Source organism: Bos indicus x Bos taurus, chromosome 14, assembly GCF_003369695.1.
Source record: "Bos indicus x Bos taurus breed Angus x Brahman F1 hybrid chromosome 14, Bos_hybrid_MaternalHap_v2.0, whole genome shotgun sequence".
In the NCBI taxonomy this organism is placed as follows: Eukaryota; Metazoa; Chordata; class Mammalia; order Artiodactyla; family Bovidae; genus Bos; species Bos indicus x Bos taurus.
In genome coordinates, this window is record NC_040089.1 from 6,447,729 (window position 1) to 6,474,918 (window position 27,190).

General features: G+C 45.1%; 1 protein-coding gene across 3 annotated transcripts in view; it reads right to left on the reverse strand.

Annotated features, from left to right (window-relative positions):
• The window catches only part of KHDRBS3 (KH RNA binding domain containing, signal transduction associated 3), a 153,371-nt gene that overhangs the window by 124,114 nt on the left and 2,067 nt on the right, over positions 1-27,190 (reverse strand). The window lies entirely within an intron of this gene.

Below are 27,190 nucleotides of genomic sequence, written 5' to 3' on the forward strand. Positions count from 1 at the left end.
CCAGCGGTTAGCACAACGCTTTGACAAATACAAATTGTAATAATAATAATAATAATAAAAACCTTAATACAGAAGCTGCCATTAATTGAATGTTCCCACCCACCATGTAATAAATGCTTTATGTATGTTAGCAGATCTTCGCAACAGGCCTTGGAGGTAGTGTATTTACAGTTTCCACAATTTATTCTGGAAATTTAGGTACTGAAGGGTTAAATTACTTGCTGCTGGCTCTGTGCCCAGCACACAATCGTCTATATTCAGAGTAGGAATCTTCCGTCCTCGGGTTTGGTGCTGTGCCGCAATGCGAGTATAATACAGTAATTACTGGTTTGAGCAGACAACGTTTTCAGATAGGTCTGACCATTGTACCACATTTAAAATATAACCAGCAACTTTCAAATATGAGCCAGGTGGAAAGGGGATTTGACTAGTTAATATCTGCGCCTTGACCTTTCTTTTTATTGGACAGGGTTACAAAGTTAGGGAAACAGAGAAAGAAAGGGATTAAAGAGACTCAATGTCTAGGAATGTTACGGAGAAGAAAAAATGCTACTACTGTTCCCAGAAATAAGCACAAGAACAGTAACAAAGCAAAACCTACTATCTAATGTACTGAGTTCTTCTCCAGATGTTCTGATGGGGAAATCCTTATGAAAAAGAAAGTTATGAACACTGGCTGGGCATCGGCTCTGTGTCAGGTACAAATGTTTCCTTTACCACTCTGACCTTCACACACACACACACCTCCCCATCCCCTCGGCTGGCTGCATGGTGTCACCCCCTCGCCTAGGAGGGCACTGCTGCAGGGAATGTACCTGCCCACGTGCTCCTGGCTAACAGATGGCCCAGAGCCCATCTGCCATGTACTCTGCCAGACTCCCTATTCAAACAGTGAAATCAAAATCTCAGAGGGCAAGCTCTTCTCAGGCCCTAGGGCCTCTTCCCACCCATCCCAACACACAAACTCTGGACCAAAAACTTAGACAAAGAAACAGTAAGGGAGAAAAAGAAAAAAAAAAAGGCTCCATTTGGGACCATGGAGGTATAAGGACAATGGGCATATAACTGGTAGAAAAATATCTTCCACAAACTGCTCTGGTAACCAACAGTTCAGCTCTACCACCCTTTTCTCAAGGATTAACCCTTACAAAAGTAACCATTTTCTATATCCCAGGGCAGCACTGTGAAATGCTTTGTAATTCTGTGAGTTTTATCAGATGGAAATCCAAATACTATACACATCATGGCTCATTATTTTTCTCTCCATCCTATCGACAACTTCAGCCATGAGTCCATCATCCATGAACTTATCTATTAATGTAATACTCAATAACATTATAACACCTTTGTTTTTAAGTTTGAAAAACCGTAAGGAGATCAGACAAAAGCACTTCTTCAAGGGTGTCTCCAAATTCTGAAAAAACACTAATTCTGGCAGTGGGCCTCTTCCTGCTTTGATCATTATGCTGAGTGTCAAAGAAAGCTCTCTGCCCGTCTACAGCATCAAGGAACAACATCTGAAAGATAACCACACAGCAGAATGAGAAATGGAAAACCAAACAGCCAAACAGCTGGCTTTCTAGTTTAGTACATTATGCTCCCATTACCAACTACCCATAAAAGGTGCCAGGCTGGGAGCCTGCCAAGTAACACTTTCTACTTGGCATCTCCCTAAATAATCAAGCTGAGTACCTGTGTTCCAGGTACAGTGGACACAGCCCCGCCTTCAAGGAGCTCACTCTGTAAAAGGAGATGTAAGTAAGGAGATGAAGATCCAGAGTGATAAAGACTGTGACTGAGCTATGCACAGTGCTGAGTCCTAGTGCCTAAGAGATGAGAAAAGAACAAAGGAAGGCACCCAATCCAAAATTGAGAGTGGGCAGCAAACTGGTTTCTTCCGGGTGGTGACACTTGAGCTGAATCCTTAAAGATAAATGGATTAAGCACATAAGAGGGAGAAGGGCATTTGTGTTACACAAAGCAGAACAGAAGAGCAAATGCGAGGTCTCACAGAGAAGAACAATTGGCTGTCATGAGTCAGACAAGAAACTGAGCACAACTGTAACCTCAGGATCAAAGAGGGGAGCAATAAACAGAGACTGGGAGGCCAGCAGGGCAGGGACCACCACCCTGAGGAAGATCCCGAGGACACCATTTATCCGGCAGATACGATGCACTAGTGAAAATTTTAAACAAAAGCAAGACTTCATTAGATTTGCAGTTTAAAACGATTTGCATTTTGCATTGCTTCTTTTTAAAACGCAAATCTTGAAAAAGAGGAGAACACTAGTGGTAAGGAAAAAATTCAGGCTCTTGCAGTGATCCAGGTAAGGGCAGAAATGCACAGAATGTAAAGACACAGAACAGACAAGTCAGAATTAACAATTAAGTTAAAAAGTTGGAAATGTTCATTAGTGAGCAATCAGCTAAATAATGGATGACATACATCACATGGAGTACTACTGAGCCATGAAAAACAGTATTCCCAGTATTCTGATGATCTAAGAAAATGATGATGACAGATATTAAGCTAAAAATATGAAATTATGACAATTTATATGGAGAAGTCAACTGTCTAAAATACTAACAATGACAATCTCCAAATGACTACTTTGTGGGGAGTGCAACTGTTTTTATCTTTCACACTTCTTTTTGTCCACAACAGGCATTCGTTTATCAAGTGTGTAAAGAGCACTCTCCATGCTCAAGGCGCGAGCGCAGGTGCCTGGCCCAGTGGTCTCCAGAACAGACACGAGTCCTGGCCTCATGGGATTTATAACCCAGTGAAGTACACACTACACGTACCACCACAAGAAACACTCAGTTTTTAACTTAAATACAGAGGGAAGGGAAAGACAAACTCATTTGCTAGTTTTAACAGATTTTTAGTGGACTCCTTGTGATTTTCTATATATGAGATCGTGTTAATTGTACTTATTCCTTCCCAGTCTGGGTGCTTTTCATCTCATTTTCTTGCCCAACTGTCCCAGCTAATACCTCCAGAACAATGGTAAATAGAAGAGGTGAAAGCTGACGTCGTTGCTTGTTCCTGATCTAGGGCAAAAAGTCTTTCACAATTAAGTATCACCTGTGGGTTTTTCATACAGTGTACTTTATCAGACTTTGGGAACACTCCTAACTTGTTGAACATTTTTATCACTGAAAGGGTTTCAAAATCTATCAAATACTTTTACTGTGTCTTTTGAAGTAATTATGTGATTTCTGCCCTTTATTCTATTAGCATAGTATCGGAAATTAATTGATTCTCAGATGCTAAACCAACCTTGCATTTCCGGACTATGATTGTGTATGATCCTATGGGATCGTGGTATATCCTTCTTACACGTGGCCTGGATTTTGTTTGCTAGTATTTCACTGTGGATTTCTGCATCTATATTCATTAAAGATTACTAATTAATCTAATGGTCTGTAGTTTTCTTGTGATGTTTTTTTGGAATCAGGGTGATACTGGACTCAAATAATGAACTGGGAAATATTCCTTCCTCTTCTAAATTTTGGAATAGTTTGTGAAGAATGAGTTGGCTTAAAACTCAACATTAAGAAAACTAAGGTCATGGCATCTGGTCCCATCACATCATGGGCAAATAGATGGGGAAACAGTGAAAACAGTGGCAGACTTTGTTTTGGGGAGCTCCAAAATCACTGCAGATGGTGACTGCAGTCATGAAAGTAAAAGACGCTGCTCCTTGGAAGAAAAGTTATGACCAATCTAGACAGCATATTAAAAAGCTGAGACATTACTTTGCCAACAAAGGTCCTTCTAGTCAAAGCTATGGCTTTTCCAGTAGTCACGTATGGATGTGAGAGTTGGACTATAAAGAAAGCTGAGTGATGAAGAATTGATGCCTTTGAACTGTGGTGTTGGAGAAGACTCTTGAGAGTCTCCTGGACTGCAAGGAGATCCAACTAGTCCATCTTAAAAGAAAGCAGTCCTGAATATTCATTGGAAAGACTGATGCTGAAGCTGAAACTGCAATACTTTGGCCACCTGATATAAAGAACTGGCTCCTTAGAAAAGACCCTGGTTGAACTTTCCATGGCATCACCGACTCAACAGACATTGAGTTTGAGCAGGCTCCGGGAGTTGGTGAGGGACAGGGAAGCATGGCATGCTGCGGTCCATTGGGTCACAAAGAGTCGGACATGACTGAGCAACTGAACTGAACTATGAAGAATGAGTACTAATTATTTCTTAAATGTTTGGTAGGATTCACCAGTGAAGCCATCTATACCTGTGCTTTTCTTATTAAGAAAGAAAGTTTGTTTTTAACCAATTCTCTCTCTTTACCAGTCCATTCAGATTTTCTATTTATTCAGTCACTACAGTAATTTGTGTCTTTCAAGGAATCTGTCCATTTCCTCTAAGACACTTAATTTATGAGCAAGAAGTGTTCAAAGTATTCCTTTACAATCCTCTTCATTTCTGTAAAGTCCATAGTGATGTATAAGTATTCCCTTGAGACCCGAGTTCGATCCCTGGGGTTGGGAAGATCTCTTGGGAAGAGAACAGCAACCCACTGCAATACTCTTTCCAGGAGAACTCCATGGACAGAGGAGCCTGGTGGGCTGCAGTCCATGGGGTCACAAAGAGTTGGACATAACTGAGTGACTAATGCAGACATAATCCTTTTCATTTCTCTATAATCCATAGTTACGTATCTTTTTCATTCCTGATTTTTGTCATCAGTCTTCTTCCTTTCTTTCAGTCAATGTAGCTAAATTTTATCAATTTTGTTGATCTTTTCAAAGAACCAATTTTTGGTTTATTTTCTCTGTTGTTTTTCTATTCCCTTTTTCATTAACTTCCATTCTAATCTGTATTACTTCCTTCATTCTGCCCCTTTTAGATTTAATTTGCTCTTCTTTCCCCAATGTCTTAAGATAGAAGCTTAGGTAACTGCTTTGAGATTTATCTTCATTTTTAATATTAAGTATTTACAGCCAAATGTTTGCTTCTAAGTACTGCTTTAGCTGCATCCCATAAATTTTGAAATGGCTGTATTCTTATTTTCATTCATCTCAAAATACTTCCTAATTTCCCTTGTGATTTCTTATGTAGCTCACTTGTTATTTAGGAGTCAGTCTGTTAATTTCCAGATATTTGTGAATTCCTCACATTTTTGTCTGCTATTAATTTCCAATCTCATTTCACTGTGTTAGAGAACATACTCTAAGTTCAATCGCTCAGTCCTGTCTGACTCTTAGCAACCCCATGGACTGCTGCATGCCAGGCTTCCCTGTCCATCACCAACTCCCAGAGCTTGCTCAAACTCATGTCCATTGAGTTGGTGATGCCATTCAACCAGTTCATCCTCTGTCGTCCCCTTCTCCTTCTGCCTTCAGTCTTTCCCAGCATCAGGGTCTTTTCCAATGAGTCAGTTCTTCACATCAGCTGGCCAAAGTATTGGCATTTCAGCTTCAGCATCAGTCCTTCCAATGAATAGTCAGGACTGATTTCCTTTAGGATGGACTGGTTGGATCTCCTTGCAGTCCAAAGGACTCTCAAGAGTCTTCTCCAACACCACAGTTCAAAAGCATCAATTCTTCAGCACTCAGCTTTCTTTATACTCCAACTCTCATAGCTTCAACTAGATGGACCTTTGTTGGCAAAGTAATGTCTCTGCTTTTTAATATGCTGTCTAGGTCGGTCATAACTTTTCTTCCAAAGAGCAAGCATCTTTTAATTTCATGGCCGCAGTCACTATCTGTAGTGATTTTGGAGCCCAAGAAAATAAAGTCTGTCACTCTTTCCACTGTTTACCCATCTACATGCCATGAAGGGATAGGACCAGATACCATGATCTTAGTTTTCTGAATGTTGAGTTTTAAGCCAGCTTTTTCACTCTCCTCTTTCACTTTCATCAAGAGACTCTTTAGCTCTTCTTTGCTTCCTGTCATAAGGGTGGTGTTATCTGCATATCTGAAGTTACTGATATTTCTCCCAGCAATCTTGATTCCAGCTTGTGCTTCATCCAGCCCGGGATTTCCCATGATGTACTCTGCATGTAAGTTAAATACACAGAGTGACAATATACATCCTTGACATACTCCTTTTCCAATTTGGAACCAGTCCGTTGTTCCATGTCTGGCTCTAACTGTTGCTTCTTGACCTGCATACAGATTACTCAGGAGGCAGGTAAGGTGGTCTGGTATTTCCATCTCTTGAAGACTTTTCCACAGTCTGTTGTGATCCACACAGTCAAAGGCTTTTGTGTAGTCAATAAAGCAGAAGTACATGTTTTTCAGAAATTCTCTGGCTTTTTCGATGACCCAACAGATGTTGGCAATTTGATCTCTGGTTTCTCTGCCTTCTCTAAATCCAACTTGAAATCTGAAAGTTCTAGGTTCATGTACCACTGAAGCCTGGCTTAGAGAATTTTGAGCATTACTTTGCTAGCATGTGAGATGAGTGCAATTGTGCAGTAGTTTAAATATTCTTTGGCATTGCCTTTCTTTGAGATTGGAATGAAAACTGACCTTTTCCAGTCCTGTGGCCACTGCTGAGTTTTCCAAATTTGCTGGCATATTGAATGCTGAGTCCTCTACATGATTTACATTCTTTAAAATATGCTGAGGCTGGTTTTATGGACTAGCATATGGTCTGTCCTAGAGAATATTCCAGGTGCACTTGAGAAAAATCTGATAGTTCCTGCATGTTCTATAAATGTTTTCTAAGTCTAGTCAGCATACAGTGGTGGTGTTCACGTCTTCTATTTCCTTACCAATTTTCTGCCTAGTTTTGCATCCACTATTTAAAAAACGTATTGAAGTCCCCAACTGTTCTTTTGTTAAGCAGTTCATAATTATTTAAGGAAATTATATTAGTTTTCTATTGCCACTGTAACAAATTGTCACCAGCTTAGTGGCTTCTTGTTTATAATGTATTACCTTATGGTAGTGAAAGTCAGAGTCTAAAATGGGCACATGTAGGCAGCATTTCTTCTGGAGACTCCAAGGGAGAACCCTTTTCCTTGTCCCTCCCATATTCCAGAGGCTGCCAGTACTCCAGGCTGCAGCCACACCACCCCAGTCTGTTTACACCGTCTTCTAACTCTGACTCCTCCTCCGCACTCTTCTTGTAAGGACCAGTGCTGATCATACTGGGCCCACCCAGATGACCAGGGATATCTCCTCCACCTCAAGGTCTTTAACTCAATCATATCTACAACGTCTCTTTTGCCATTTAAGGCAGCATTCACAAGTTCTGAAAATTAGGATATGGCCATATTTGGGGGCCACTGGTCAGACTACCACAAACATTAGTTGAAACAAATTTCTGAATCAAGTCCTAGTTTATTTTTATTTCATGCCACTGAGCATCAGGGCCAGCATAAACCAAGCACTTTTCAGCCCTACTTTTGACATATAACCTTGTGTTCTTTGGGCATTCTTTATTTAATTACTATTGCATCAATTATTTTTAGTTATTTTCTTTTTATATTTTTCTCATATTTTATGAAATTATTTCAAGTGATCATGTTGAATATGTATGACTGAAACAAAAACCTGCAAACAAGATACACCTTTTATGGCATCAAAAAAGAGCACAGATTTTTAGTCAAAACAGAGCTTGGCTTTACTCTTTCTCAGGCTCAGTTTCATTATATATAAAATAGGGATATTAAGAGAAGGCCATCTTCCTGACCCAGGCACTGAACCCCAGTCTCCTGCATCACAGGCAGATTCTTTACTGTCTGAGCCACCAGGGAAGCCCATTTATCTGTAGAAGGCTGCTGCAAAGATTAAATAATGTATGAAACAATATGGAAAATAGATGGGAGGAATGGTAACTGAGGAGTAATTTAACAGAAAGAATATGAGCTTGGGAATCAGACTGACAAAGTCCACAGCCTTCAGTTCAAGCTTGCCATGTAACACTGAGCCAATCACAGTTCCATGGAAGCCTGTTTTCTCATGTATAAAGTGAAATTTATTCCATTCATCTCAGATTCATCTCAGAGGGCTGTATTCAGAATTGAGAAAAATATGCTCTGTAAATCTCCTGACACAGCATATGACACTTAGCAAGAACTCAACAAAATACCTCATTATTATTAATAATTACATGACACAAATAAGTTATTTTAACATCTCTAAAACCCCTGATGTATAATTTGAGATAATGCCCTAATACATGAAAATCCCTAAAACCATGTTGAAGCTATACTCACTCAGTACTTGATAAACATCAGTTTCTGCTGCCTCTCCAGTCCCTCTAGTGGTTGACAAAATAGTGCCCCCTCCGTCAAAGATGCCCACATCCTGATTTCCAGAACCAGAAAATTTAAGTTGCAGGCAAAGGAGGATTAGTGGTTGCAGAGAAAACTAAGGTTCCTGATCAGCTGACCTTAAAATGGGGAGATTATCGTGCATTATCCTGGTGAGCCAAATATAATCAGGATTTTAAAGACAGATGAGGAAAGCAGGAGAGAGAGAGCCGCAGAAGAGGCAGTGCTGATACCCTGACTCCAGCCCAGAGACCCATTCCAAACATGTCACCTTCAGAACTATAAGATAACGAAGCCAACAAACGTGCAGCCATGTGTCCCAGCAGACACACAAAACTAATGCACTCTCTTGTCCAGTTTTTCAATTTTACTGTAAAGTGTCATCGCCCAGTCGTGTCTGACTCTTTGAGACCTCGTGGGCTGTAGCCTACCAGGCTCCTCATCTGTGGGATTTTCCAGGCAAGAGTACTGGAGTGACATATGAATCAGAAAAATGAAAAAGGAAAAAGCAGATTGTTTTTGTTTTCTCTCTACAGATAGATGCACCTCATGTTAAAATGATGACTTAAGAAAATCACTTCCAACTGATCTGTATTGAATGAGTGATCCTAACAGGGCTTGATTCCTGGTCCCTGCCATAAAAGAACTTAGAAGATACTGAAATATAAACGGACTTGTTAACATTGTGGCCCAACAATGTAAAATAATATAATTAAGATACAATGTACAGCAAAGAAGAACCTAAGGTTAAAAGAAAGAGTCAAAGTGAGTGGAGTCTTTATTAAACTAAGCAAAGAACTTCCCTGGTGTCCAGTGGTTAATACTCTGCACTCCCAATGCAGAGGACCCAGATTCAATCCCTGGTCAAGGAACTAGATCACACACGCCCCAGTTGAAAAAGCCCATGTGCCACAACTGAAGTCTGGTGTAGCCAAATAAACTAAAAACCTAAGTAAGACAAAATCAAATCAGTCAATCCTAAAGGAAATCAGTCCTGAAAACTCACTGGAAGGACTGATGTTGAAGCCAAAACTCCAATACTTTGGCCACCTGATGCGAGGAGCTCTGACTCATTGGAAAAGACCCTGATGCTGGGAAAGATTGAGAGCAGGAGAAGGGGATGACAGAGGATGTGATGGTTGGATGGCATCACTGACTCAAGGGACATGAGTCTGAGCAAATGCCAGAAGATGGTGAAGGAGAGGGAAGCCTGGCATGCTGCAGTCCATGGGGTCGCAAAGAGTCAAACACAACTGAGCGACTGAACAAAACAAAAGCAAGACATAGTATGCATTTCCCTTGGGGATTGGGCTAGATTCAAGAGCACTACATGGTAAGTTTCAAGGGAAAATTCATGGTTTAAAACCTATACTAAATATTGTGATTTTGTTTAACCAGAAAAAATACTTTTTCTTTATGTATATGTGATAACAGTAGAGACCATTATCTTCTCTTCAAATAAGAAAACCAATTCAAGGTACTTAGAAAAGTTTGCTACTGAAATTTTCAAACAGAAGGCAAAATTATACTGGGGAAGGGTTTGTTGTTGTTGTTGTTGTTGTTTTAAGGTTAACCAAGTACTGACAGCTTTAAAATGAAATGAAATATGAAACATGAACTGACACTTTACTAATTCTTACTATAGTCTGAAGGCAAAGGAACTGAAAAACAAAACGTCAGGTATGTCAGTGACATACCCAATGTCTTGGGGACACCAAGGATACGTGCTGTCCTCTCCAAAGCCTGTAACAGCATTACCAGTGGAAAGAACCGAGGCTCAAGTGAGGCTCTGGGACCCCTGTCACCCCGCCTGGGATACAGCACAGGAAGACGGGGCCTCAGGGGGCTGGAAGTGAAGCTAAAAACCATCCTCTGAAAAGGGGGACTTCTCTGGGCTTTTCTCCTCCCACTCTCCTTTTGGGGCCCACTTTACCATGTAGCTGCGGCAGTAAGAAAGCCCCACGGGGCTACCCATCTTGGCTGAGGCTCTTGCCAACCATGCAGAAGCCCCGATAAGAACGACGTGAGCCAAAGAGAGCAGAAGCTCGTCTGCTCCTGCCTGAGTCCTAAGTGAAAGGTGCTGGGGCCAAAACAATTGCCTGCCAAAGGGTCACGTGCCAAAGTTCTGTGGCCAGAGTTCTTTCACTATGATCAGAGCCTGGAAGGCTGCTTGGAAGGCTGTCTGCTACCCAGCCTAAGTCCCCAGGGAGCCCTGAGGCCTGGGGAACCTTGGTCAGCCAGCAGGACTCACACTCAGGGCGGAATCCGGAGCCGCCACCACCTGCGAATGTAGCAACACAACAATCTCAGAGAGCAGTGATGTCTACCTGTATTTGCGGTGAGAACCAGAAGCCGCAAAGCATAGCCTTTAAAGTCTCCTGGAAAGTGTAAACCAGCCCCAAGTCAATCCAGAAGATGTGTGGTCAGGAGCCAGTGCGGAAGCCTCTGACATACTGACCTCCCCCACGTTTCCTGAGGCTCCTCCACATTCTATCACTTAGGGTTCGCGAAGCCTACAGAGACCCTACTTGGCTTCAGAATCACCAGTAGCGACAAATTTTAAGATTTCTATTTGAAATACATCACACATAAAAAAGGCTTTTAAAATAAACATTTTAAAGTGTAATTTACACTAATGGAATCACGCGGCCTTTATGAAGCTACTCACCTTAAGAACAGGAAAGAATGGCGGGTTTCTTCTCCTTTGCCCAAGCCTCCTGTTGACATGGCTGCACTGATTCCATCCTCTGCCCTTTCCTCCTTCGACCCTGCACAGGCACCCTCTCCCTGGGGGATATCATCTCCCAGAGGATCTTATCATCCTCTGTGATTTCAAATGCAAGGCAACGCATTTTTATGAAAGCCAACATCTAGAAATACCACCTGTAGCTCTGAACTCACATAATTCAAAAGCTTTTCAACCTGCACTGCTCAGCAAATACTTTCTAAAATGCATAGCTGACCATGACATTGTCCCGCACTGATGCTTCAGCTGTGCTCCAGAACCTTAAAATGCATTCACACTCCTTAGCCATTCGGGGCCTTGCATGCTCTAGTGCCTGCCTACCCCTCTAGCCTCACTTCTTAACACACTGCTGCTTTTACCTTATATTTCAGACTGACTGATGAAAGAAACTGCTTTCCCCTGTCATTCACTCAACAGACACTGAGGGCCTGCTGGGTGGCAGGCACTGTTCTGGGCACTTGTGATTCATCAGGGAATAAAGCCTCGGGGCTCAGAAGCCTTGGAGAAGGCAATGGCACCCCACTCCAGTACTCTTGCCTGGAAAATCCCATGGACGGAGAAGCCTGGTGGGCTGCAGTCCATGGGGTCACTGAGGGTCGGACACAACTGAGCGACTTCACTTTCACTTTTCACTTTCATGCTTTGGAGAAGGAAATGGCAACCCACTCCAGTGTTCTTGCCTGGAGAATCCCAGGAACGGGGGAGCCTGGTGGGCTGCTGTCTCTGGGGTCGCACAGAGTCGGCCACAACTGAAGCGACTTAGCAGCAGCAGCTCAGAAGCCTGAGTCTCAGTGTCTTGTCACCGAAACCTCACAGGAAGTCTGGGACATGGGGAGTGTCACGACTGTCTCAACAAACTAAAGCGCTGGTGTTTAGGGAAGCGAAGGGATGTGCCCAGATCCGGAAATCCCTAAACAGCCCAGGGAGGTGGCCCACAGGTCTGAGTCCCAGACTCAAGGCTCAAGTGCACGCTGCCAGTGCACACACGGTCCCAGCTGCCCGAGAGAGGGAGCTTCTCCCCTCAAAAGCAGCAGCCGGAAACTCAAGCCAAAGAACAGCCTTTCTCCATTTTCCTTTACCAAGGCATCCTGAAATCATGAATCCACAACCCTGAGCCCAGCTAACCAGTCATCGTACAGACACTTTCTGGGCACCGACCGTCTCCTGGGCCCTGCGCTCAGCACTGGAGGAGGAAGCCGAGCCAAGAAGGCAGATTTTCTGTCTGTAGGAAGCTGGGATGCCCATGGGAGAAACAGCTCCCAACAAAGCATTCTAATCCAGAGTATGACAAAGGCAGGCATGGCTGAGAAGAGGCGGGGCTGTACTGGGGCCTGGGGGGAAAACCGAAGAGGAGAGGGTGGAAGAGGAGAGGGACCTCACAGGCAGCCAGGCCTTGCTTTACCAGCAGGAAGCGGCTGGAGCAGGAAAGGCTGCCCGCGTGTCTCCCCAATATCAGGCCTCACCCCGGGCCTTCCCGCTGCCCTGGTCCCTAGGAAGACCCCGTGCACGGTCTTTATTACAGCATTCACCACCCTGCAATATAAATGTCTTTTATTTTGTTATTCTCTTTTTTTTTTTTTTTTTTGGAATACAACATAACTGTGTACCTCACTTAGGAAATATTATGAAACACTCAGCATCTAATATACCGCCCCAAAAAATAAATTAGATGTAAAAGTGTCAAAAGAATAAATCTAAAAAAAAAAAAAAAAATAAATGTCTTTTAATTTGGCTGCTTCCCCACTGGGCTGAGAACCCTTTAAGCAGGATGAAGGACTCCCAGCCCTGAGCCCAGCCTGAGCGTGCCACCCTTCCTGAGCAAGAAGTGGACACCCTCCAGCCCAGCGGAGACACTAGGGAGAAACTCACACCTCCCGGCCTCCTCCTGAGGGTCCTCCCCAGCAGCCGGCAGGGGTTTCCTAAGGCTCTGAAAGTCCTCAGCATGAGGAGCAGACAGCGCCCCACCTGGCAGACGCTGGCTCCCAACACTCCCAACACTACCTTCTGTTCCACATCCTTTGCTGCAGGTAACATGGGGCCCAGGACCACAAAGACCGGCAGGCAGGACCCCAGGCGGTTTCTAGACCAAAGCTCAGAGCAGGTAAGGGCAGGGACAGGGCTGGGCCACGGCCTGTCTCCCCACTGGGCCCCACGAGACGGGAACAAGGACCATGCTCTGCGGCCAGCGGCCTCCGGGACACAGGGCACTGACTGCGGGACACAGATCCCCTGATGCTCATTTCAGACATGAAGAGCATTCAGCCCAGAGAGTTCATTATCAACAAGGGCACTGCTCCCATCTAGCATTTCAGGAGCAAAAAGCCCTGACAGAGGACAAGGAGATACAGAGCACACGACCCATGCACTGCACTGAGTGGCACGGCCTCCGTTGCTGCCCGCCCTCCAACCTCACTGCGGACCACACGAGTGGGCAGCAGCTCTGTCCCCTTGGGCTCTGACCGGCGGAACCAGCACACTCACTCGGTGAGGGGCCGGGAGAGCTGCCTCTGACTCAGAGTCACCACCAAGGCATAACTTCCTCAAGAGTACTTTTCACACTCAAAACCACAACACAAAGTAAAATCCATTGAGCAAATCAAAGTCCTATGGAGCCACCTCAGGACCTGAGGACAGAAGCCCAGGGGGAAGGAGACAGCCGTCTCCCACTTTCTCACTAGACCAGGGCTCCCCACAAAACCATGAAGTGCTCTGAGACACAGAACTTTAAGACCACTTTTTATGGATTTGAGAGAAACGGTTGTGCCTGCCAATGCAGAAGACGTGGGTTCCATAGCTGGGTGGGGAGTATCCCCTGAAGAAAGAAAGAGCAACCCACTCCAGTCTTCTTGTCTAGAAAATCCTACAGACAGAGGAGTCTGGCAGGCTACAGTCTGTGCGGTTACAAAGAGTCAGACACGACTTAGCGATTAACATTCTCACTTTATATAGTAACGGTGAAGGACTACAACCAACTGAATGTATACAGATAGCTGATGGAGGGCAGGCAAGAGGTAGGGAAGATGAAAGAAGGAAAGAAAAAAAGAAAATTGTTCCCTTTCAGCAGAATGTCAACCAATACACATGCAGACAGAATGTCGGAGTGAAAAAATTACCATTTTACAACCATCACAGTAATAATTAATTCATGTAAGAAACATTAATGGGTACTAAAATTTGTGAGGGAGAGTTTAATAAGGAGTATTTACACAGTCTCAAAGCATCACCCTACAAAAGTACTAATTAATTACAAAAGGAAAATGGAAACTTTACAGGGGACAAAACCAGCACCACCTACATCAAATGAACAAAACTTAGCCTCATCAATAACAACAGGATAAAGTGACAATGAAACTGTGTGCCTCCTGCTGTGATGTATTGAGGAGGACACACCATCACCTTGGTGGAACTCCTGCCAAGAGTGCACAGTTCAGTTGCTCAGTCGTGTCTGACTCTTTGTGACCCCATGGACTGCAGCACGCCAGGCCTCCCTGTCCGTCACCAACTCCCAGAACTTGCTCAAACTGATGTCCATCAAGTTGGTGATGCCATCCAACCATCTCATCTTCTGTTGTCCCCTTCTCCTCCTGCCTTCAATCTTTCCCAGCATCAGGGTCTTTTCTAAGGAGCCAGTTCTTCATATCAGGTGGCCAAAGTATTGACTGGAGTTTCAGCTTTAGCATTGTCCTTCCAATGAATATTCAGGACTGATTTCATTTAGAACTGACTGGTTTGATCTCCTTGCAGGGACTCTTGACTCCTTGCAGAAAGGGACTCTCAAGAGTCTTTTCCAATAACACAGTTCAAAAGCATCAATTCTTCAGTCCTCAGTCTTCTTTATGGTCCAAATTTCACATTCATACATGACTACTGGAAAACCACAGCTTTGACTAAATGGACCTTTGTCAGCAAAGTAATGTCTCTATTTTTAATATGCTGTCTAGGTTGGTCATAGTTTTTCTTACAAAGAGCAAGCATCTTTTAATTTCATGGCTGCAGTCACTATCTGCAGTGATTTTGGAGCCCAAGAAAATAAAGTCTCTCACTGTTTCCACTGTTTTCCCATCTATTTGCCATGAAGTGATGGGACTGGATGCCATATTGATCTTAGTTTTTTGAATGTTGAGTTTTAAGCCAACTTTTTCACTCTACTCTTTCACTTTCATCAAGAGACTCTTAAGTTCTTCTTCACTTTCTGCCATAAGGGTGATGTCATCTGCATATCTGCCCGGAGGTTTCTCCCGGCAATGTTGATTCCAGCTTGTGCTTCATCCAGCCTGCCATTTCCCATGATGTATTCTGCACGCAAGTTAAATAAGCACGGTGACGATATCAGCCTTGACATACTCCTTTCCCAATTTGGAACCAGTCTGTTGTTCCATACGGACCTGCATACAGATTTCTCAGAAGGCAGGTAAGGTGGTCTGGTATTCCCATCTCTTGAAGAATTTTACACAGTCTGTTGTGATCCACACAGTCAAAGGCTTTTGTGTAGTCAATAAAGCAGAAGTACATGTTTTTCTGAAATTCTCTTGCTTTTTCAATGACCCAACGGATGTTGGCAATTTGATCTCTGGTTCCTCTGACTTTTCTAAATCCAACTTGAACATCTGAAAGCTCTCAGTTCATGTACTGTTGAAGCCTGGCCTGGAGAACTTTGAGCATGACTTTGCTAGTGTGTGAGATGAGTGCAATTATGCAGTAGTTTGAACATTCTTTGGCATTGCCTTTCTTTGGGATTGGAATGAAAACTTTTCCAGTCCTGTGGCCACTGCTGAGTTTTCCAAATTTGCTGGCATACTGAATGTAGCACTTTCACAACATCATCTTTTAGGATTTGAAATAGCTCAGCTGGAATTCCATCCCCTCCACTGGCTTTAACAGTGTGAACAGAGTGCACAAGATGAACCTAAATGTAAAGAAGCAGACACGCCACACTGAGAGGTCTCTACAGAACCCAGCCTGTGCAGTGTTCAAATATGCATGCCATGGAAGGCAAGACAGAGGAGCTGTTCCAAATTAAGAGACGAAAGTGCCTGACAGCTAAATGCAATGTGTGGTCTTGATCCTGATCCTATAAAAGACAAAACTGGAACAACTGGCGAGAGTAGCACATGGACTATAAGTTATATAATAAAAATACCAAAACGATGACTAACTTCTATCATCACTGTTAACTGGTAAGTACAGTTATGTCAGAGACAGCCCTTAATCTCAAAAAATACAAAGGTACTTAGGTAGTAGGAGTAAAGATAGATAACACACACACACCCCTTACTCTCAAATGAGTTATGAAAATGGACAGAATGGCAAAGCTAAATATGGGAAAATGTAAACAACTGGTGAATCCAGATGAGCAGGTATACAGGGGGTTTCAGCACTATTCTTTTAACTCTAAGTTTAAAGTTGTTTTCAAATAAAAATTGTAATACCAGGAAGGAAAATGGGAGGGGGAGACGAAAGAAGACAGATAACCACAACACACAATGACAAGCAGGAATGTGAAGATGTTATGCAAACATAGAAACAGGAATTAATAACCTGGAGGAGTCAGAAAATTTACCTATCCCTGACAAGTCCTTTCCTCCAATTTCTGCATCCAGCTAATCCTCTCTGAGAAAGCCTCTGCCAGAAAGCCTAGCTTGGTCCTGAGATGAGAGAGGTCATTCTGATTCCCTAAAGCCCGTATGTCGTCTTCTTCTACAGCACTTAACACACTCTTAAAATTGTTCCCCCTACATGTTTATCTCCCCCACTGGATTACAGATTCTCTGATTAAAATATGATAGTGGTGGTGATGAGGAGGATGGTGAGGAGGAGGGTGGTGAGGAGGAGGAGGATGGTGAGGAGAAGGAGGGTGGTGAGGAGGAGGAGGGTGGTGAGGAGGAGGGTGAGGGGGAGGATGGTGAGGAGGAGAGTGGTGAGGAAAAGGATGGCGAGGTGGAGGACGGTGGAGAGGAGGAGGGTGGTGAGGAGGAGGGTGGTGAGCAGGAGGGTGGCAAGGAGGAAGAGGTGGTGAGGAGGAGGATGGGGGTGAGGAGGAGGAGGGTAAGGAGGAGGAGGGGGGTGAGGAGGAGGGTGAGGAGGAGGGTGAGGAGGAGGACGGTGGTGAGGAGGGTGGTGGTGAGGAGGAGGTTGGTGAGGAGGAGGTTGCTGAGGAGGAGGAGGTGGGTGAGGAGGGTGGTGAGGAGGGTGGTGAGGAGGAGGGGGGTAAGGAGGAGGAGGGTGAGGAGGAGGGGGTGAGGAGGAGGAGGGGGTGAGGAGGAGGAGGGGGTGAGGAGGAGGAGGGGGTGAGGAGGAGGAGGGGGTGAGGAGGAGGAGGGTGAGGAGGAGGAGGGGGGTAAGGAGGAGGGTGAGGAGGAGGAGGGGGGTGAGGAGGAGGATGGTGAGGAGGAGGGTGGTGGTGAGAAGGAGGAGGGGGGTGAGGAGGAGGATGGTGAGGAGGAGGGCGGTGAGAAGGAGGAGAGGGTGAGGAGGAGGATGGTGAGGAGGAGGGCGGTGAGAAGGAGGAGGGGGGTGAGGAGGAGGTTGGTGAGGAGGAGGAGGTTGGTGAGGAGGAGGGTGGTGAGGAGTAGGAGGAGGGTGAGGAGGAGGAGGGTGAGGAGGAGGAGGGTGAGGAGGGGGTGAGGAGGAGGAGGGGGGTGAGAAGGAAGAGGGGGGTGAGGAGGAGGAGGGTGAAGAGGAGGAGGGTGAGGAGGAGGGTGGTGAGGAGGAGGGTGGTGAGGAGTAGGAGGGTGGTGAGGAGGAGGAGGGTGAGGAGGAGGAGGGGGGTGAGAAGGAAGAGGGGGGTGAGGAGGAGGAGGGTGAAGAGGAGGAGGGTGAGGAGGAGGGTGGTGAGGAGTAGGAGGAGGGTGAGGAGGAGGAGGGTGGTGAGGAGGATGGTGAAGAGGAGGAGGGTGGTGAGAAGGAAGAGGGGGGTGAGGAGGAGGAGGGTGAAGAGGAGGATGGTGAGGAGGAGGGTGGTGAGAAGGAGGAGGGGGTAAGGAGGAGGGGGTGAGGAGGAGGAGGGTGGTGAGGAGGATGGTGAGGAGGAGGGTGGTGAGAAGGAGGAGGGGGGTGAGGAGGAGGAGGGTGGTGAGGAGGATGGTGAGGAGTAGGAGGAGGGTGAGGAGGAGGAGGGTGAGGAGGAGGGGGGTGAGGAGGAGGGGGGTGAGGAGGAGGAGGGGGGTGAGAAGGAAGAGGGGGGTGAAGAGGAGGAGGGTGAAGAGGAGGAGGGTGAGGAGGAGGGGGGTGAGGAGGAGGATGGTGAGGAGGAGGGCAGTGAGAAGGAGGAGGGGGGTGAGGAGGAGGTTGGTGAGGAGGAGGAAGTTGGTGAGGAGGAGGGTGGTGAGAAGGAGGAGGGGGTGAGGAGGAGGAGGGTGGTGAGGAGGATGGTGAGGAGTAGGAGGAGGGTGAGGAGGAGGAGGGTGAGGAGGAGGGGGGTGAGGAGGAGGGGGGTGAGGAGGAGGAGGGGGGTGAGAAGGAAGAGGGGGGTGAAGAGGAGGAGGGTGAAGAGGAGGAGGGTGAGGAGGAGGGTGGTGAGGAGGAGGGTGGTGAGGAGGAGAAGGGGGGTGAGGAGGAGGGTGGTGAGGAGGAGGGTGGTGAGAGGAGGAGGGGTGAGGAGGAGGAGGGGGGTGAGGAGGAGGAGGGGGGTGAGGAGGAGGAGGGGGGTGAGGAGGAGGGGGTGAGGAGGAGGAGGGGGTGAGGAGGAGGGGGTGAGGAGGAGGGGCTGAGGAGGAGGAGGGTGAGGAGGAGGAGGGTGAGGAGGAGGAGGGTGAGGAGGAGGGGGGTGAGGAGGAGGGGGGTGAGAAGGAGGAGGGGGGTGAGGAGGAGGAGGGGGGTGAGGAGGAGGAGGGTGAGGAGGAGGAGGGTGAGGAGGAGGGGGGTGAGGAGGAGGTTGGTGAGGAGGAGGAGGGTGAGGAGGAGGGGGGTGAGGAGGAGGATGGTGAGGAGGAGGGCGGTGAGAAGGAGGAGGGGGGTGAGGAGGAGGTTGGTGAGGAGGAGGAAGTTGGTGAGGAGGAGGGTGGTGAGAAGGAGGAGGGGGGTGAGGAGGAGGAGGGTGGTGAGGAGGATGGTGAGGAGTAGGAGGAGGGTGAGGAGGAGGAGGGTGAGGAGGAGGGGGGTGAGGAGGAGGGGGGTGAGGAGGAGGAGGGGGGTGAGAAGGAAGAGGGGGGTGAAGAGGAGGAGGGTGAAGAGGAGGAGGGTGAGGAGGAGGGTGGTGAGGAGGAGGGTGGTGAGGAGGAGAAGGGGGGTGAGGAGGAGGGGGGTGAGGAGGAGGAGGGTGAGGAGGAGGGTGGTGAGGAGGAGGGTGGTGAGAGGAGGAGGGGGTGAGGAGGAGGAGGGGGGTGAGGAGGAGGAGGGGGGTGAGGAGGAGGAGGGGGGTGAGGAGGAGGAGGGGGGTGAGGAGGAGGGGGGTGAGGAGGAGGAGGGGGGTGAGGAGGAGGGGGTGAGGAGGAGGGGCTGAGGAGGAGGAGGGTGAGGAGGAGGAGGGTGAGGAGGAGGGGGTGAGGAGGAGGGGGGTGAGGAGGAGGGGGGTGAGAAGGAGGAGGGGGGTGAGGAGGAGGAGGGGGGTGAGGAGGAGGAGGGTGAGGAGGAGGAGGGTGAGGAGGAGGGGGGTGAGGAGGAGGGGGGTGAGGAGGAGGGGGGTGAGGAGGAGGTTGGTGAGGAGGAGGAGGGTGAGGAGGAGGAGGGTGAGGAGGAGGGGGGTGAGGAGGAGGTTGGTGAGGAGGAGGGTGGTGAGGAGGAGGGTGGTGAGGAGGAGGGGGGTGAGGAGGAGGGGGGTGAGGAGGAGGGGGGTGAGGAGGAGGAGGACTGCTACAGCAACCATTTATTCTGCACTTATTAGATGCCAGACATGACAGAGCTCTTCACACACCCCACTGAAATCCCACAAAAACTTCAGAGGCTTTATTAACTGTTCATGCCCATTTCTTCATCATGGAAACTGAGGCTGAGAGGGGTTCACACATCTACAGTCACAACGCAGAGAAGCGGCAGAGCTAAGATGTGAACTCAGGTCTGTCTGATTTAAAATTGTGTCCTTAACCATGTGTCCTTCTCCACTCATATGAATCTTATTTCAGTATCATCTTTAGTTAGCTGCAGTTTGCATAATGAAGCAAACAAAAAGTGAGAGAGATTTTTCTAAGCTTCTGTTTGTGTTTGCTGAGCCCATGTAACCAGAAGAAAGGGACGGGGTGGCACAAGGCGGCAGCAGCCAGCCAGCCCTGAAAATGACTGGCAGACAACCCACTACACACGTTGGTGACCATGACCTGATGCATGAAATTCAGATAGAAAAAATAATGTAAAGTGAAGATAAACATAAATGCATAATGATCTCATATTGGGTATAAAAATATACCTATATCCTATATATTAAAAAATTTTTAATAAAATTTTAAAAATACAAAATCATTGTCATTTCGCCCCAATGACCTACAAGGCAGGCATTACTGCCAATGTGCAGACAAGGGAACAGAGACTCAGAGAAGTAACTGGCCCAGAACAAACAGTTCAGTTCAGAAGGGCAGATACTCAACAAATATTAAATAAATGAATGGAGTTAAAGAAACTTCAGTACAAATTTTTCAATTCCTATGGACTCGATCTAATATTTCAGCTAAAATTACTGAAAGCAGAATCAGAGCTTTGTTCGAAGTTCCCCATGGCTTTGTACCTGGTACTGATCTAGCCCCTGGGCCCACACGAGTTAGGAGACAAAAGAAGCAAAAGGAAGCAGCAGTTTCCACACCAGCTGACAAAGCTTCGGCTACCACTGTTTGCTTCCTCACACAACGGATTTGACTTCTACATGCCAATGCAAGTCACCATCAGCACTATAGTTCTCCCCAACAAAATCAACAGAGCACATGTCCAACAGCCGTAAGCCAGACTACCCCAAAACTTTCCTCCAAAAACTGTTGTTGTAAGTTAGTTGCATGACCCTGAACAAGTTATATAGCTCCCTAGCCTCCATTTCTTTACCTGTAGAATGACAACAACAAAACTACTTCCCGAGGCGGTCACCAGGACTAACGGGGGTAATGTATGGAAAAGAACCTTGCAGCAATGCCAGGCACACCTTAGGCACAAAACAAAACTGATCTTGATTTTCTGAAAATGCTGGCTAGAGAGTATGCATCTTAAAACATCAGCAATGTGGAAGATTAATATCAGTACATGAATATCAAAGCAACGCAAGCTTGATGGATCAAGACTAACACTGGCTCAGATGAAGTCCCCTGTGCGGATGCAGAGGGTGACTGGGCTATACGGAGCGCCATCTAGTGGAAGAAGAGCAGGGCACGGGGCGCCAAGTAACTGAAGCAGCCGGAGAACAAGGGAAAATGACGGGAAGGAAACCATCCGCTCTCCCCTACGTGACAATTTCTCCATGGGCGCGTGAACCAACAGTGACCCCAAGTGTAAGATTAATATCAAAAAGGGTGCTCTCACACACTCACAACTCTTTATCACACCAAGGAAGAACATCAATAATATGCCAAGAACATCTTTTAAAGTTCTTAAAATAGCAGCAGGGGCTGATTGGTGAAAAATTATGGAAATGCAAAAAATTATGGAAATTTACAGCTTACCAATTCAGAGCAAGGTACCCTGTGCCTGTGGAGAGCGGCTGCTGAGTGTCCAGACATGTTTTAAGATGTGCAGTCATAAATCTGTTTATGGAAGCCTCATTTGTTAATGGAAGCCTCAGGTGCTGCATCTTGACTAGCATAATAAAAACCAGTCAGAGCTGCTGCTAATTTTGTACATGATATTAATGAAAGAGGCTTCCCAAAGAATGAGTTTCCCCTTCAGTATCTCCAGGATTGGAAAACTAAAATCATTTTAATAACATAAAATTACCCTGAGGAAGGAGACTGGATGATTTATGCATTGAGTTATTATTATATACTTTATGTCTGGAAAGTGATGCCTGTGCGCACACACCTGTCTCGGGCAATTCTGTGAAATGAGCAGGTAATGTTTGTTCAGGACACGGTACTTAGACCCCATCTAAAATGGCCACCCCACAGAGGAGGTATAAGGTCTCCAATGTTACAGATGAAAACTGCGGCTCCGGGAAGCTAAGGAACTGGTACAGGGTCACGGACTAGAAAGTCATCACCTGCCAGAATCACGTGACTCCTCTGGCAGCTCTTCCCTGTGAAGCAGCACCGTTGCCCATGTAAAGGCATCCACCAGACCTTCCACGCCTCTTGTGGTCACACAGCTACTACCCCGCACGGTCGCCGCACTACCTGCCGGCTGTACAGTCAGCCGTGCTCACAGAGCGCCAGGTCAGTGCCAGGCAGCTCACTTTAAAAGCTGCATGGCCGAGGTTCTCCCAGGAAAGTCAACAGGAAAGCCCAGCCACAAGGAAAGCCCCCACCTCTGCTGGAGTGCACAGCACTCTGCAGGGGGCAGATAAAGATCTGAATCCTGGCTTACCACTTATTAGCTGTCTGACATTATGCAAATTATTTAACCTCCCTGCCCTCAGCTTCCTCATCTACAGTATAAGGTAAAATGATTTACTCTTTCAAGACTGTTTAAAAAATTAAATGAAATCATGTACATAAAGAATCTAGCCCAAAAAAGGTTCTTGATAAAAAGTAGTATTATTAACAATTGCAATCAAGTATATTCAAACATACCCCACTTCCTTCACAGAGCCAAAATCATTATCTGTGAGACTATGTTCTTGTATATTCTTGATATTTTTTTTTCTTTTATAAGCCTAGTTTTAAAAGATGGGGAATTTTTAAAACATACCATAAACTGCCTCTAAATTCCTGATATCACACCAACTGTTTCTGCGAGAGTATTTAAACACGAAGAGCTCTGTCTCTAAGAGAGAGAGCTTCATCAAGAATTGACTTATTTCAATACAGAAAGGTTTCCTACTTTATCCGTGATTACTGGAATATACATAAGCAAAACTCCTTACCTTGCATGCTTACTAAAGACTGAAAAGTACTGCTGGAGAACATAGGAAAAAAGGGAGCTTGCCTTTTTGGTAAAATACATTCTGGGAAACCTCATTTAAAAATTCATCATCACAAAGGGAACTTCCTAACTGGCTTTCACTGTAATCAAACAACAATGTTGGGTTCTGTCTTTGAGTCTCTTCTTAAAGTATCTTATCAAAACACAAGATGGCTTGATTTAGAAGTTCAGCCTGAGGACTGTGCACCCTTTAGAGCCTCAGATGCCTCATCTGAAAAAACAAACGACACAGGCAGGGAATAAAATCAGCTACCTTCCAAGATCTTGTGGGGACTTGATAATGCACAGGAAGCACCAGGCACAGAGGCCCTCCTTTTGGCAGCTTTTATTGTGATCATTATCCCAAAGCTACCAACACTCTACTTCTGTTTCTTGGTAAAACACATAAGCCATTCTATCTCCACTCAGGGGGAATGATGACAAGCAAAGGGTCTCGTGACATCCAAACTGCTGCTGGCATTCCATCCGCAACCACCACTGTTCCTGGGTCTGTGTGGCATCTGAGAGTGAAGATTAACTCCTTCAGGTAAGCCTTATTCAGCAAGCGACGAGGGTCACCCAACTTCTGGTTTAAATCTGTTATGAGAAATCTCATTAGTTTAGGCAAGGAGCACTAACAATGTTAGAGTGCACTGCCTAATAAGTTCCTCAAGAAAGAATAAAAGTAAATAATCATCAGATTCCAAGCAGATCTGATAAGATCTCCTCACCTCCTGAGAAGGACCCCTACAGCCCACCCCATGGAGTGAGCTCTGGGGTGCTCTCCTGCTTGTTCAACACTGCATTCACTTAGAACCCCCTCCCGTGTCTGCCTGCACACCTGCGGGGGACTTCCTCCTACCCCTACTCAGTCAGGTCTCTCAAGTGGTAAAAAGCAAAGGCATTAAGGACTGCCAAACTCCAAATACTTTCTGATTCTTCTACCTTTATGAGAATTAAAACAACACTGAAATGAAGACTGGAGTTTACAAGGGCTACAGACTAAGAACTATATGAGATTCTGAAGACACAAAGATAGGTAAGACCAAGCCTTACCTCCCGAAGAGCTCACACTCTCCAGGGAAAACAGAGATCCAAATACTACACTGTGATGACTATCACCCCATCAGAGAGTTAGGCACCACCTGCTTCAGGACCAGAAACAGGCACTCTAGCCCATGGAGGGAGGGAAGTGGTCAGACAAGATATCTACAGCAGAAACTTGGAGGATAAAGTATCAATGTAACAATGGATGCTATATAACTCATCTTTCAATTCCAGCACAAGCTAGAGAGAAAAGAACAAACTGCACATAAAAGGCCAGAGTTTTAATCCCCCTTCTGTCATTAACTACCTGTATCATCACAGGTTGACCCTTCATACGTCCAAAGGTCCGTGTGATGTGGAAAACAACAAAGCTTGAACATCCCCTCGGACATTCTGTCAGTATGTAGCTCTGGGTAAGTATTAAGTTTATAGATATGGCTGAGTATGGAGAAGTACCTGGTAAATGTTTCTAGAACAAGAATTAAATCTAAACCACCTTGTCACAAAATAGTTCAAAAGGATAGTTGACGGCCAATAAGACATTCCTCTGGAAAGGAGAGAGCATCTAAACACTTAAAGCCCACTCTCAATCTGATGCAGAAGAGAGCAGATATTCCTCAGGAGTAGAGGCTGAAATTTTTCCCTCTCTTGGTCCAGGACCAGCAAAAACACCCTGCGAGGTAGGTTCTCAATAAACCTGCTACTAATGTCTGGATACCAAAGCGCCATAACTGACAATCACTGGATCCTTCTGAGTCATAACACTACAGAAAATGATTTATCTAAATATGTGAGTCAAAGAATAAATACGTGAGTCATTGCATCCATTTTCTTACAAAAAGCAAAACCTGATAAGCCTAAGAAAAACTATTAGAAACTAAATAACCACACTCTTCCCTGGATGAAGCAGAGAAGTGCACGCTATGGCGTGAAGGCACCACAGCTAAATGGAATTCTGCAACCTTCACTCTCATTCTTCTCCTACTTTATACACTTGACAACACACAAGCAACCAAAACAATTTCCAGAAAGGGTCCCCCAAAGTGAAACTCTTAAGCCACCGAGCTTTGTTGTACAAAGAGAAGCACATAAGGCAAAATAATGATCCTTCCTTCATATATGTTTATCCCACATACTAAATAATGCTAAGAATCTCATTATTAAGAGAAACTGATGTAATATGAAAAACACTTATTTTGAAACACCAAAGAAATTTATCTGGACATTAACGCATGCATGCATGCTAAGTCGCTTCAGCTGTGTCCAACTCTGTGCGATCCTATGGATGGTAGCCCACCAGGCTTCTCTGCCCGGCGGATTCTCTAGGCAAGAATACTGGAGTGGGTTGCCATTTCCTTCTCCACTGGACACTAACAGACCACCATAACCTGGAATCCTCTGCTCCACTTCCTCTTGTAACCAACCACTAAATATAACTTGGCAGTGAACCAGCCACCAATCCATATATTATATCAGGTAATTAAAAATACAGGGTTATGTAATCTTATTTAATGGTTACTTGGCTTGGACTGAAAACCATCCAATGCAAGACCAGAGAACTGGATTAAATTATAATGCGTAAGACATTTCTGAAGATGTTTTTAGTAAGAGTCAGCACATCCCCTAGTAGCAAATATAATATAAAACACGGAATGCAACTTTCATCTCCAATTAACCTCCTTGGCAAGAAACTGCAATGTCAACTCACTCTACAGGCAATGGAGGTGGGGATTTAAAAAAAAGTTTATTTTATTTGATTCAGTTTTAACATCAAGTAAACATCACACGTTATTTTTGGCAGAGAAACAAGAGCACTCAATATTTGAGGGGGTGAGAGGAAGGAAAATTTATCCTGAGAAATTGCAATAAAAGCCAAGAACTAATGCCCACTAGGAAGAATAAGCCTGGAAAAAGTGTAAAAGCCAACCTACGTTAGCATAGAAGCATATATCTTGTGCTTCCAGCTCAAGTTCTTACTTGAATATAATTAGGAAAAAAAGGTAATTCAGCTATCAGTGTCTACAAATGCCAAATTTTTAAAAAATGAACATACCTCATTTATCAACACTATCACAGTGTGTTGATTACTAAAATCATATATTGGTCCCCAAAGGGCTTTAATTCAAAAATGCCTCTTGACCTGAGCACTAGAATCCTGTAGGAAATATCTACCATGAAAGCTTGTTTCTTCAAAGAAGACCACTAGACAAGCACAGAAACAAACGTTTTTAGAAAATCAACAGGAAGTCAACAGGAAACAAGCATATTAGTTCTATTGACTTCGGCAGGGTTTTAAATTCCCATCTGTGAAGTGTTTCAGTGCCATCTTTTGGAGAAAGTCTGAGTATGGAGAACAATGGCCTTATGAGACCAAAGACCTGAGTTCAGATTCACCTATCTCAGTCACCTACCAGCTGCCTCCCCTGAAAAACAGAGACATCAGCGTCTGCCTCACTGGGGCTTGAGAGTGAGAACACAAGTAGACAGCTGGGCCTCAAAGAGCCTGGGAAACTTCAGAATACTATGCAGAGGCACTGACAGCATTTGGTGATGTTAACCATCAAGTCTACTTATCACAGGCCACTCCACAATAAAATAAAGGTGTGACCCATTACCATGTACAAGGTAGTGCCTGAATACCCATCCTAGTATCAAGATTCATCTGAAAAACAGATGTCTCCCTTTAGAGGGAAATAGTCAAAAAATACAGATTAAAAAAAGAATAAAAATGCTCTTGGTAGTCAATCACAAGATGATTATCAGATTTAAAATCAAAGCTTCATAATAATCGATTCAGATTTAAGACACCGTGTTTTAGAAATGCCACTTGTAATCCTGGAGTTACATAACAGCATAATTAATATTTTAAATGATAGAGCTTTGCATTCCAGATATCAGCCTGTGATTTAAGAGGAAAACATTTCAGTCTGAAAAAATCAAAATTAACAGTAGTAAGAACATCTGAATAAGTTACTTGCCTAACTGTTCAATGTGAGAAATGTACCTCTTGCAAGAATTACATTCTTAATGAAAAAGTAAGGTAATCAGGTTTAACACCATTTAAAAAAAAAAAAAAAAAACACTAAATGGCAACATTGCCCAAGATCTGTTTCAAATAACTGAAAGCAATTACCACAGGTAAAAACAAAGAAACCAAAAGAATTCCGAATGTATTAGCAGA